The sequence below is a fragment of the Pinus tabuliformis genome, chromosome 2_2 (genome assembly GCF_031772625.1).
Source record: "Pinus tabuliformis cultivar Carrire ecotype Pingquan chromosome 2_2, CPIR1, whole genome shotgun sequence".
NCBI lineage: Eukaryota > Viridiplantae > Streptophyta > Pinopsida > Pinales > Pinaceae > Pinus > Pinus tabuliformis.
Genome location: NC_142300.1, coordinates 433,198,635 through 433,211,402, shown reverse-complemented (window position 1 = coordinate 433,211,402; position 12,768 = coordinate 433,198,635).

Genomic DNA, 12,768 nt, shown 5'->3' with positions numbered 1-12,768 from the left:
CCAAGTGAATGGGGCGCTTTTCCTCACGATCTTGCTCTTCTCTTTTGAGGATAGGTGTGGTGGGAATTGTGATGAAACCAAGTAATTTGCTATATCAACAAACCATGGCGAGAGTACTGAAATAGCAAACAGGTGTTCATCTGGCAGTTGATCATCCACCACCCCTTCTTCTCCTGCAGGCAAATCTAGTCTAGACAGAAAATCAGCAACAACATTTTCCTTACCTGGCTTGTCAAAAATGGTCAAATCAAATTGCTGCAATAAAAGTAACCATCTAATGATATGAGAATTTACATCAGGTTTATTCATCAAATACCTAATTGTAGCATGATCAATGTGTACGAATGTTTGATAACCAGTGATGTAGTGTCTGAACTTGTTTAGGGAATGGACTATGCTAGGAGCTCTTTCTCGGTTATAGTATAGTTTAATTCTGCCTTGGACAAGCTTTTACTGACAAAATATATGGCATACGGTAGCTTCCCTTCAACTTGACCTAAGGCTACTCCTATAGTTTTGTTCAAGGCTTCTGTGTGAATGTGGAAAGGTAGGGCCCAATTTGGACCTCTCAACACTAGGACAGTTACCAACTTATCCTTCAACACATCTAGAGCCTCTTGACAAATGTAAGTACATATAAACTCAACATCTTTCCCCAAAAGACCAAACAATGGAGAGGCTAGCTTACTGAAATCTTTAATGAACCTTGTATAATATCCCACTAAGCCTAAAAAACTCTGAACATCCCTTACCTTTTGAGGAGGTGGAACCCTTTGGATGATAGCAATCTTATTGGGATCCACCTGTAAGCCTTGTTGAGAAATTGTATGACCTAGCATGGTCCCTTCAGTCATCAGGAATTCACATTTCTTAGGACTGAGGGACAGGTTCATCTCAATACACTTGGTTAAAACTTTTCCCAGGTTAGTCAATGCTTCTTGGAAGTTGGACCCATAAGGAGTAAAGTCATCCATATAGATTTCCACTGAATCATGAACCAGCTCAGCGAATATGCTCAGTACTGCTCTCTGGAAAGTGGCAGGAGCATTGCATAACCCAAAGGGAAGGACCCGGTAGGAAAAGGTACCCCATGGACAAGTGAAAGTGGTCTTATCTTGGTCTTTCGGGCTGATTTGGATCTGATTATACCCGCTAAACCCATCTAGGAAGGAAAAGAACTTCTTCCCTGCCAGGCCATCTAACACTTGATCTATGAAAGGCAAAGGGAAATGGTCCTTCTTGGTAGCTTTGTTAAGTTCTCGATAATCTACATAGATTCTCCACTTCCCATTTTTCTTGGGCACCAGCACCAGAGGAGAAACCCACTCGTTGTCAGAGATGGGGTAGATTAATCCTACATCCAATAACTTTTGTAATTCTTTTCTGACAATGTCCTTAAGGGCTGGATTCATTCTCCTCTGAGGTTGCTTGACTAGTTTACAGTCCTCTTTAATGTAAATGTGATGGGTACAGACTGAAGGGTGGACTCCCTTCATCTCCTTGTAGCTCCAAGAAAAAGCATCCAGATGGCTGTTCAATAAGCTACACAGCTCCTTCTCTTGAGAGGGAGATAGGGATGAGTTGATCTTAAAGGTTCTTTCAGGGCCAAATTCCACATTCTTAACTCGGGAAGAGGTCGGATCAGCCACTAATAGATCCACTAAAGCACTGGCTTGGGTGTCTCCTACCAACTCTTCTAATGGAAGCACACTGGGAGGTGGATTTTGGATTAAATTCTCAATAAGGTCATCCTCGGTTTGAGGACCCCCCCTAGTGGCTTCCACGGTGCACACAGGTGTAGAGTAGACTTCATCCTCATCTTCCTCCTCCAACCAGAGAGGTAAGTCATGTTCGAGCAAAGGTTGGGCAGGAGGATATAAGACTAGTTGTTTGGACATTGGCTCATTCTTAATGGTCATGCTCCCAGCTCGACAACTAATTTAAGCATCTATAGTAGCTAACCAAGGCCTTCCCAAAATGAGGGGGTATCCAGTGAGTTTTTCTTTTGGCTGAAGGACCAAAATGTACGCAGGGTACTCCCAAGAATCAACGGAGACTAGGATATCTTCCATAATCCCTTTGGGAGTCACGGTGGAGCGGTCTACTAACTTCAGTACTGTCGAGGTCTTTCTCAGGGAACCCTGAAGGTTAAGTTTGAGCATAGTGTCCCTGGTCATCACATTAATGGCAACTCCTAGATCAATCAGGGTGTGGGGGATTATGGTGCCATTGATGTGGACATCCACTATAGGACTCCCAGGGTCCAAATATTTTGGATAGATTACTTGTCCCAGCATTAGGTCGGATAGTTGTCCTATGACATTGATAGTTGGGGCATCTCTCTTGCGCCTGCCTGGGTGCCTGAAACACTTCTCTTTGATCAGTTTGTTGTAGATTGGCACATCTTTGATGGCCTAGAGAAGTAGTATTTTTACACACAGCTGTTTAAGTTCTCCCAGAAGTTCAGTCTCTTCTGGTTTGGTTGCGTGTTTCCAGTTAGTCTCTCAAGAAAGGGTGGAATGGCTTTGGGTTCACTTTCCTATTCCTCTGCTTCATCCTCCTTAGGAGGAGGTTGGCTATCTGGGAGGACCTTCCCAGATCAAAGGTTGATCTCCTGAATCTCCACAGCGTAGGTAGGGCATGTTGTCTCTCTAGTATATACCTGCTAGGCCTGTCTGTTATTGGGGTTCGGGTTCGGTTGAGCAGGAATTTGGGGTTGTCTTGGAGGAATAGGAGGTAATGGTTGTGGTTGAGCAAGTGGTGGAGGCAAAATGGCAGGAGGAGAGTTGTACTGGGGCCTCCATCCCTGTTGCGGTGCATCCCACTGAGGTTGTGGCTGAACATGAGAATGAAATGAATGAGCAGCAGGTTGAGTATGGTATTGAGGTGGATATGAACAAGGAGGGGGTGTGGACCAGGAAGGATGAGTAGGGGGACCCCAAGAAGGTATGTGAGTGGATTGGTTGGGGTTGTAATACATTTGGGATGTCCCTTGCATCCCCCACTGATAAGGTCTGGATCCATGTGGCCTCCTTTGGTTGAGGAAGTAGAGTGGTTTAGTAGCTCCCTCAGCCCCTTGGTACACATCTTTAAGTCCAGGTAAGGTTGGGCATTGGTTTGTAGGGTGGTCTTCCTCACAAATGAAACATACCTCTACTGAGTGCAATGGACACTCGTTCTTAGGATGCTTCCTGGTGCATCTGGGACAAAAGATGGCCAAAGCCCTCTCAGCTTCCTCTCTCTTCTGTTGGATTCGGAAAGTATCCAGTTGCATGGCAATGGTCTGTCTCACCTCACTTTTAAGGTCTCCATCTAATTTGTAAACTCTTGTTTGGAGAAAGTGGCACTAGTTGAAAGTGGATTCCCCCTACCTCTTTTCCAGGCTGCCCTAGAATGGTTTCTAAACACAGTCTTTATGTCATCATAAGGTAGTTGGTAGATGTCTCCTCCAGCTAACAAATGGAGGGTATCTAGAAGGTCTTCAGGGACTCCTCAAAGCAGAACTAAATTCAGAGATTCGGGGTCAAGTGTGCACCTGGCCCTTTTATAACTGAGTTGGAACCTTTCTTCATAGTCTTCCAGAGACTCATCACTTTCCATGGTCATTCGAAATATTTCTTCCTTCGTTTCCTTTGACCTACAGTAGTCCTAGTATTTGTTGTTAAATGCTTACTACATTTGAGCCCAAGTTGTGATACTGTTTCCAGGTAACCCCATGAACCAGCGTAGTGCTGCATCCTTGAGGGTAGAAGGATAGAGTTTCAACTTTTTCTCATCTTTTGCATAGTCATAAGTCTGACAAAGGACAGAAAACTCAAACAAGAAGGTATCAGGGTCTTCAGTGGTCAATCCATGGAAGTGAGGTAAGGTTGAGGAACTTATGTTTTTCATTTTTGTGTCCCCATTTGTCTCTCGGATGGGAAAGGCACCTTCTATTCTCTTCTCATTCCCTATACCAATCCTGTGTTCAGCCATGGTCTCAAGAGGAACGTTTTCTTGCTCTTCTTTTGTTATATGATCTTCGTATATCTATGGAGGTTCACCTATAAGTTCTTCTGGGTCACTGCCACCGAAGAAGAGAGAAGGGTGACTTAGTAATGCGATGGGGGTGTAGGGTAAGAATTTTCCTGTATGGTCTTTATTCCTACGAGGCATGAAATGAAATATTTTTGGTTGATTTTTTCTTTTTTTATGCTTATACTGGCAAATCTGAAATAGATTGAACTGCAACTAACTAAAATCTATCTTGCTGAAATGAAAATGCAGAATTCAAATGAAAGTAGGAAAGGACTAATCTATGCTACTGAAATGAAATTGCAGAAAGGAAATGATAAGCTACGCTTGCGGAATTGAAATTGCAGAATGGAAATGCTAATTTATGCTTGCGGAATGGAAATTGTAGAATGGAAATGCTAATCTACGCTTGCAGAATCAAAATTCTAGTCTAGGAAAGCAAGAAATGTCTAATCTACTTTTGCATAAATGAAATTGCAGAATGGAAATGAAACAACTACTCTAGTCCTGCTGAAATAAACTACTTAGCAGAAGGTTGTAGTAGAAAATAGAAGAAAAGCAGTAATCACAAATACTCTGATGCTTTCTAGGAAATGGCACCAAAAAGATGGTGGGCTCCAGTATTGCATCAATGATGCTGCAACTCCTGGGACTCCCTTCTTTACTTTTATCAACTCGGTAGTTCGTAACAAACTTGGAAGCGACGGTGTTGTATGCACAAGTACTAGCTCTTGCCGCAGGCTGTCACTTGATCAGCTGGCACAAGTCCGCTAGGAGCTTAAGCCAACTTCTATGAGCTCTTAGAAGAAGCTTTTAACTATGATGGATGAAAGCTAACTCAAAGGAGGCTAATCTACTTGCAGAAAGAAGTTGAAAGCTGAAAGGAAACACAAACCCTAGCAAACCCTAGTTTTACTGACTAGCCCTACTAGTGCAAGAAAAGAGATGAAAGTTGCAGAAATGGGTGCCATTGACTCTTGGAATGGTGAAATGAATGTGACTAAGCTACTTCTGGAGGAAAATATGGAAAACACATCTTTTTGTAATTTTGAGTAATTTTGCAGGATTATTATGCATGTGCTTTAACTATGTTTAACTGTGCAGGGGTTATAGGCGAAAGGAGATGGAGTGGGCGTTTGCAGGAGGTTGGGAAGGTGAGAAGAGGGCATAAGAGATTCGTAACACCCTTCGATAGAGTTTCACAATGATCATATCTCGAGAAACTGCTCACGTGATCTTCTACAGGAAGTCTGCAGGGGTTCTACAGGATGTTCTATAGGAAGAGCCGAGAGAGGATTTTTGAGGGTTGATGGAGGAAAAATGGTGGGAAAGTGGAAATGGAGGATGGATGAGGCTGTGAAGAGGTCTAGGACCTGGTAAATGAGACTAAGGAGTGATGAAGACAGTTGGATTTGTTCAAGGATGGAGGGAGCAATGTTGCATAAAAATGAAGAAATTAGGTCAAGTGTGGCAAATGAAGGGAAGGAATATGGAATTTGGGGTTGAAGCAGGTTGTGTGAGGAAGGAAGGATAGGCAGGGGTGGATTACAGGTGATCTACACACTATCTCTCAGGACTAATCAAAGAAAGACTAAAAAAATCAGAGATCTATCTACTTTGACCTAATCTAACCTAGAAACCAGAATCATGATGAACATCAAGCTATGCATAGGAAATCATACAAGAGAACTATGGAAACCTAAGCAAGAACAGATCTAAATATGAAAGAAAAACTATTATCAACTTTTCCATCTAAAAATTCAACGCTTGCAATTGCATTGAAGGGAAAAACAGTGTTTTTGTGGCAGCAAGTATGCCTTGGTCTCAACTCATGGTCCCAAGGAGGGAGAGGTGAGATAAAGGGTTGCTTGATGGCCTTTTTTTGAAGAAATTTTTTGTACTCAAACTTTCAAATCAACCTGAAGCGTGAAAAGCTATTTTAATCATCAAAATCAACCTAAGTAACAAAGCAATATCTTAACCTAAATAGCAGAAATTATTCTATAAATGCAAATAAAACACATAATAGTACACAAAGGAGGTACTGGCACTTGGGTTGGGCCCAACCCCAAGAGCTATAGCCTCCTAGGAAAAGCTCAGAGCTGGTGCAAAGTGAAATTTATCTCCATTACTCAAAAAATAACCATGTCACAAAAATGTTTACGTCAAAAGCTCGAAAATGAGCTGAAAGGCAGAGCAGCACCAAAGTGTGAAAACAAATATTCAAGAGCTAACCTACCAAGGCTTGAAGCCTTGCTACTTATGCACCACGAGGACCTCCAACAGACCTCCTTAACTCGAGGGGCTTGGCTACTCAAAACTGCAAGTAATCAGCCACTTCACAAAAGCTGCTCGGCTGCCCTTGGAAATCATCTTTGGTGGGCTGTTGAACTCTGAGCTGATGGTGGAGAACTCTAGGAAGGGGCCATTTAGTGCAAGAGACACCCTTCCTACTAATCCTCAGCCTTGTTCCCTTGTATTTGGCTGTCAACTAGCTCATAAATGCTTGACCTTGGTCCAAAAGATGTCCAAAAATCTGCAATAAGGACGTATTAGACTTCATGGTCAAGTGACTAACCTCATTCATTCAATTAACATAAATATACTCAAAAGCATGCATAAACTATGAAGAATGGTGGATTATTCAAGAATAATAGGCAAAATGAGCCCAATAAGTTACCCATTTTTTGGGCTCATCACAGACATAAACTTGTCAAATTTTAGATACCACTGCCTTGGAGCCTGTTTTAAGCCATACAAGCTCTTCTTCAACATGCACACTAGTTTATCCTTCCCTTTCACTTCATATCCTTGTGGCTGCTACATATATATCTCTTCCTCCAAATCCCCATGGAGAAAGGTTGTCTTTACATCTAACTGCTCAAGATGCAAATCTTCAATTGCTACTAGACTTAAAATAGTTTTGATTGAGTTCATTTTAACAACAGGAGAAAATATTTCAGCAAAATCAATACCTTTCTTCTGTGCAAACCCCTTCACCACATGTCTAGCTTTGTACCTCTGTTTTCCTCCATCTTCTTCCTTCAGCCTGTAAACCTATTTATTCTTCAATGTAGTTTTTCCTGCAAGAAACCTGACTAAGTCCCCAGTCTAGTTATGCATTAAAGAGTCCATCTCTTCTTCCATGGCTACCTCCCACTTCTTCCTGATTTCAACCTGCATTGCTTCTTCATAACATTCGGGTTCACCAGAAACAGTCAACAATAAATAATATAATGAAGGAGAGTATTGTTCAGGGGGTCTACTTATCCTGGTAGATCTTCTAACACCACTTTCAGGTGTTTGGGGTGCCTATTGTTGTTGTGGTGGTTGTTTTTGTTGTGGTTGTTGATTATTATTATTTTCAGGCACCTTTACTTTTTCAGTGATTTCATCAAGAACTACGTATTCCTTGTTTTCTTTTTCCTGTTTCTTTTCCTGCAACTGATTCTTATACAAGACCTTTTCATTGAATATTACATCTCTGATCCTAATGATTTTGTGATTTTCGTAATCATGTAAGCGATAACCAAAATCATTAATACCATATCCAATAAAGGTACATTTCTTTGACTTTGCCTCAAGCTTTGTTCTATTTTCTTTATCAATGTGGACAAAGGCCTCACAACCAAAAGGCTTTAAAAAAGAGTAGTTTACCTTTTTAGCTGTCCATGCTTCCTCTGGAACACCACCATCCAAGGAACTTGAAGGCCCTTTGTTTATTAGATAAACAACAGTATCTATAGCATCTGCCCAAAATTGTATAGGCAATCCTGCATGCAATCTCATGCACCTTGCACACTCCATGATTGTTTTGTTCATCCTTTCTGACACACCATTTTCTTGTGGTGTTCTTGGAACTGTCTTCTCTCTCTGAATTCCATGCTTGGAACATTACCTATCAAACTCTTTGCTGCAATATTCACCTCCATTGTCTGATCTGAGACACTTTAATTTCTTTCCTATCTCAATCTCAACCAAAGCTTTCCATTTCTTGAAAGTATCAAATACATAAGATTTATTCTTAATACAATAAATCCAAGTTTTTCTAGTTGCATCATCAATAAAAGTAACATAATAACGAGAGCCACTGAGAGATGATACCTGAGCAGGTCCCCATACATCTGTATGCACAAGCTCTAATTTTTTGCTCTTCTTTTCTTTCCCAACTCTAAGAAATCTGACTTTCTTTTGTTTTCCATAAATGCAATTTTCACAAAAGTCCAAATCAACATTCTTCAAACCTGGCAACAAATTCCTTGAGTGAAGAATCTTCATCCCCTTTTCACTCATGTGTCTGAGCCTATGATGCCATAATGCTGCATCTGCTCATTTGGAAGTTAAATCATTAACAGAGTTAGAAATACCATTGCATAAATACAATGTACCAACATTTTCACCTTTTGCTATTACCAGGGCTCCTTTGGTAACCTTCCAAGCTTTATCTGTGAAAGTTGTCACACAACCTTCATCGCCTAACTGCCCTGTTGAAATCAGATTTTTCTTTAGATCTGGAACATGCCTTACCTCCTTTAGTAGCCATTGGTTTCCATTCTACTGTTTTACAAGAACCTTACCCATTCCAACAATTTTACAAGGTTTATCATCACCCAAACGAACTTGTCCAAAATCTCCTTTAACATAGTCATGAAATTATTTCTTATCAGGTGTGGCATGGAATGAGGCCCCTGAATCTACCACCCAGGAATCAGTAATATTTTTGAAAGAAAGAATCAAAGCATCTTGTAACACCTCACCTGACACATTTGCTTCATGATTGTTTTCTTGTTGTGCATCTCTTTTTTTTCCCTTCCGAGATCTACAGTCTTTCTTTAGGTGTCCTTTCTTTCCACATTTCCAGCACACTATCCCCAATCTAAACTTGGATCTACCTTTCCTTGATTTACTGGGATATCCTAAGCTCTTTCTTCTTTCCATTTTTCTTCCCCTAGACTCTGCACTCAAAACATTACCCGATGTCTCACCGAAGCTTTTCCGTTGCATTTCCTCGCTAAGGAGAGCACCGAAAACATCATCAAACTTTAAAGTACTAGATCCAGAAACAGAGTTACTAATGGCCATTACTAAACCATTCCAACTTTCTGGTAATGAGCACAAGAATAACAGAGCTCTAACTTCATCATCAAAGTTTACCCCTACAGAACATAACTGACTTGTAACAGTATTAAAATCATTTAAATGGTCTGCAATAGATCCACCTTCTGACATCTTCATATTAAATAACAGTTTCATAAGAAATACCTTGTTTGAGGCCGAGGGTTTTTCATATAGTTTCTCCAACGCCTTAATCAAACCATCTATCATTGTTTCCTTTGAAATGTTAAAGGCGACCGACGCTGCGAGGCACAACCGTACTGTTCCGAGTGCCTTTCTATCAAGAAGGCTCCATTCTTCATCTATCATTCGCGTCGGCATCTTTGTTTTTCCACCCAATGGTAGGTACGGATATTTATGATATAGATAATCTTCCATTTGCATCTTCCACGACGAGAAGTTTTAGCCGTTAAATTTCCCAACCCTAAACTTATCATCTTCTGCCATTGCTCCCACCCGAACGAGGAACCCTTCTTTCTTGCGAGTTTATCAGCCAAATAGACCTTCGGCTTTGATACCAGTTGTTAGAGAATTATATATTACGAAGCAATGAAACACATAAAATATTGCAGAAATATAAACACAAAAAACGCATAAAACAAGAGAGACACAGATATATGTGTTTCACCTAGTTTGGGCTACGTCCACCCCGAACAGCCAGTCCTTCCTTTCTATTATCAAGCAAAATGAAGAGACACAACCTATATCAGATATGATGTAATATCCTCTATTTTCTCTCACAGTCTCACCTCTCTGCTTCTCGCTCGGAGAATACACATATATTACATAGACTCAATACAATGCCCTCATACAAAGAGAGGGGTTTCCTTCTAGGGAAAAAAACCCTAAACTAAACATAAGTTCTAGCGTCAGATCATCCGCCTAATGAACGGCACATATTGACTAGAAATTACTATACTTTTACAAGGCAATTTTACATCTGTTTTTAGCTTCGGGGGTGCTACCCCCGAAACCCCCCCGCCAGGGGGGGGCTCCCCAAAGGTCTCAATCACCCCCCCATGGACCCCCCTGCAGCGAATATTTTACGGGCAGTGTTGCCACCCCATTTCAAACTGGGGTCCAATGTGGCGATACCTTTGAATACATAAGATAATTAGGCTCCACACCCAACATTTTCCACCTCGTTAACCAAGCGACAAGTTTTCACTCGATGGGAGTATATATTATTTTATGATGTAATTGTGAACCATTGGATCCATTGAGTAGATTGTGCATCGTATATGTCCAGGTTACTTTCCACCTGATGTAGATTTTGGATTGTTGATCTATGCTCACATTATACCAATATGCTCAATCAACAAAGCATCTAGTTCCTAGTATGCTTAACCTTTCTAAGCCCATCTAGTGTTTTCTAATCATATTTTAACCAAATTGTAACAAGCATTAGTGATTAATTGATTTTTTTTCAAACATCGGTACCACCTTATTCATGTTAATACTTTAAAAAAAACACTTGGCACTCAGTATATGTTCTAAGGGAACTTATCTCTTAGACGCTTTACCTTTGCACTTTGTGAACAGGGGCTGCGACTAAGTGCCAACCCTATCAGATATCAAGATTCTATGATCTTATAGCTAATAATCCAAGGTATAATAGACATATGTCCATTGACCACTAAATATTTGTCTCTTAAGGTTGTCTGTTTATTCTTTGTAGTCATGTCTTCTCCTTTGTGCTTGGCTACAAAAAATTTTCTCAACTTTTTGATCAAGACCCCCCTGACTTTCAACAACACTTGACATTTCTCACCATTTTTCATTGATTACAACACCTGACATTTGAGTACTAGTTTCAATCTGTAGTATCTCCACTAATCTGCAAGTTATCTCCCTTTGACATCAATGGAAAAGGGCTATACCTGCTAAGAATGAGACTCCTCCTATCTATACATGTCTGTGTGCAATTCTTCTGTCATAAAATATTTCTATATTGAAGCACACTCTGGTTGCAACTACTGTAGAACTCCCCTTCATTTTCTAAGATTTTACATGCGTCTAACTTTCCCATTTTGACTATCAACAATTCTATTATTTCTCATTGTGTTTGAAAGTCTACATTTTTCATGTATATCCTTCAATTTCCACTTACTCCCATTGTTAAAAACTTATACAATTTTTTCTCTATCTACAAATTCTCTCATTAATTGCAATGTCTCTCTCTATCTGCAAATTTTCTGTATGACCACATATTCTCCCCTTTATGAATGGCAAGGGGTTATTTTTACTTTTGGTTGTAATTTCTCTTCTTGAGATCTCAATCCAAAATAATGACTTCCTCTGATTTTCTCACGTTTCCTTTTTCTGCAACTAGGATCCCCTTGTCAAGGCTATGTTTATATGTTCTTTCACGGAAAATTTCCTCTTTTGTATCTCTTTAGACTACTCCCCCATGCTTGAAATTCCTTTTACTTCTCCCTTTTTAGGACTATTCCCCCTGAGCTTATGCTTCCTTTTTTCTACAACTTAACTCCTTTGACAATAAAGGGTTGCTCCCTCTAAACTAATGCTTCTTCTTATTTGCAACTTGTCCTACTAATGAACACTGTACCTAGTGATAAAGACATGGTGTCGTGAACTGTAGTTGTGTGTTTCTCATATTATTGGGAAGGTGAAGGAGAGGTCATTCCCAACCTTTCTCTAAGATGTTTAAAAACTTATCTAGGTAGTGATTTGACAAAAATATTTCTAACCTATTCTTTTGAACAAATATAGTCTAACTTGACATTCTTATTAGCTACCTATTCTCCAAGGAAGTGATATTTGTTGAGGATATGTTTGTTTTTTTAGTGTAGAATGTGATTCTTTGATATACTGATAGCACTTTTGTTATCACATAGAATCAGAATAGGTGTATCATGATTTACCTTCATAAATTACAAATTTGTTTCATCTAAATAAATTCAGTGCAACAGTTTGTTGTTGCAATGTATTATGATTTAAGTATGGACATGGAGATGGAAGGTTGTTTCTTCCTCAGCTAGGAAGTCAAACAGTTTCTTAAGAATAATGCTCCTCCATTAGTTTTTTTTCTTATCATCCACACTACCTACCCTGTCAACATTTGTATATGTTGTTAGGGTGAAATAATGACCCTTTGTATACCATATTCCAATATCCATGGTGTCCTTTAAATACCTGAAGATTATTTTCACAGCTGACACATGACTATCCTTTGGAGTAGATTGAATCCTTGCAACCAAAGCAATAGGTTACATGATGTTTGGTCTTGATGCAGTCAAATATAGTGAGCTTCCAATCATCGACCCATACATAGTCTAATTTTCATTAGAGAATTCATCATCTTTTCTCAACTTGCATCCTATGACCATAGGAATGCTAACATGTGCACAATTTTCCATGTCAAATTTATTTAACAAAATTTCCTTTATATACTTTGTTTGAGAAATGAATATACATTTGTTTGATTCTGGAATTTGGAGTCCTAAGAATAATGATAATTCTCCTAGCATGGACATCTCAAATTATTTCTACATCTCAATTGCAAACTTTTGACTCAACAAACATGCATCACTTCGAGAAATTATGTCATCCACATAAACTACAATAATCAAAAGATATTCATTTTCTGCTTTAATATATAGATTGTTGTTTCTTGTT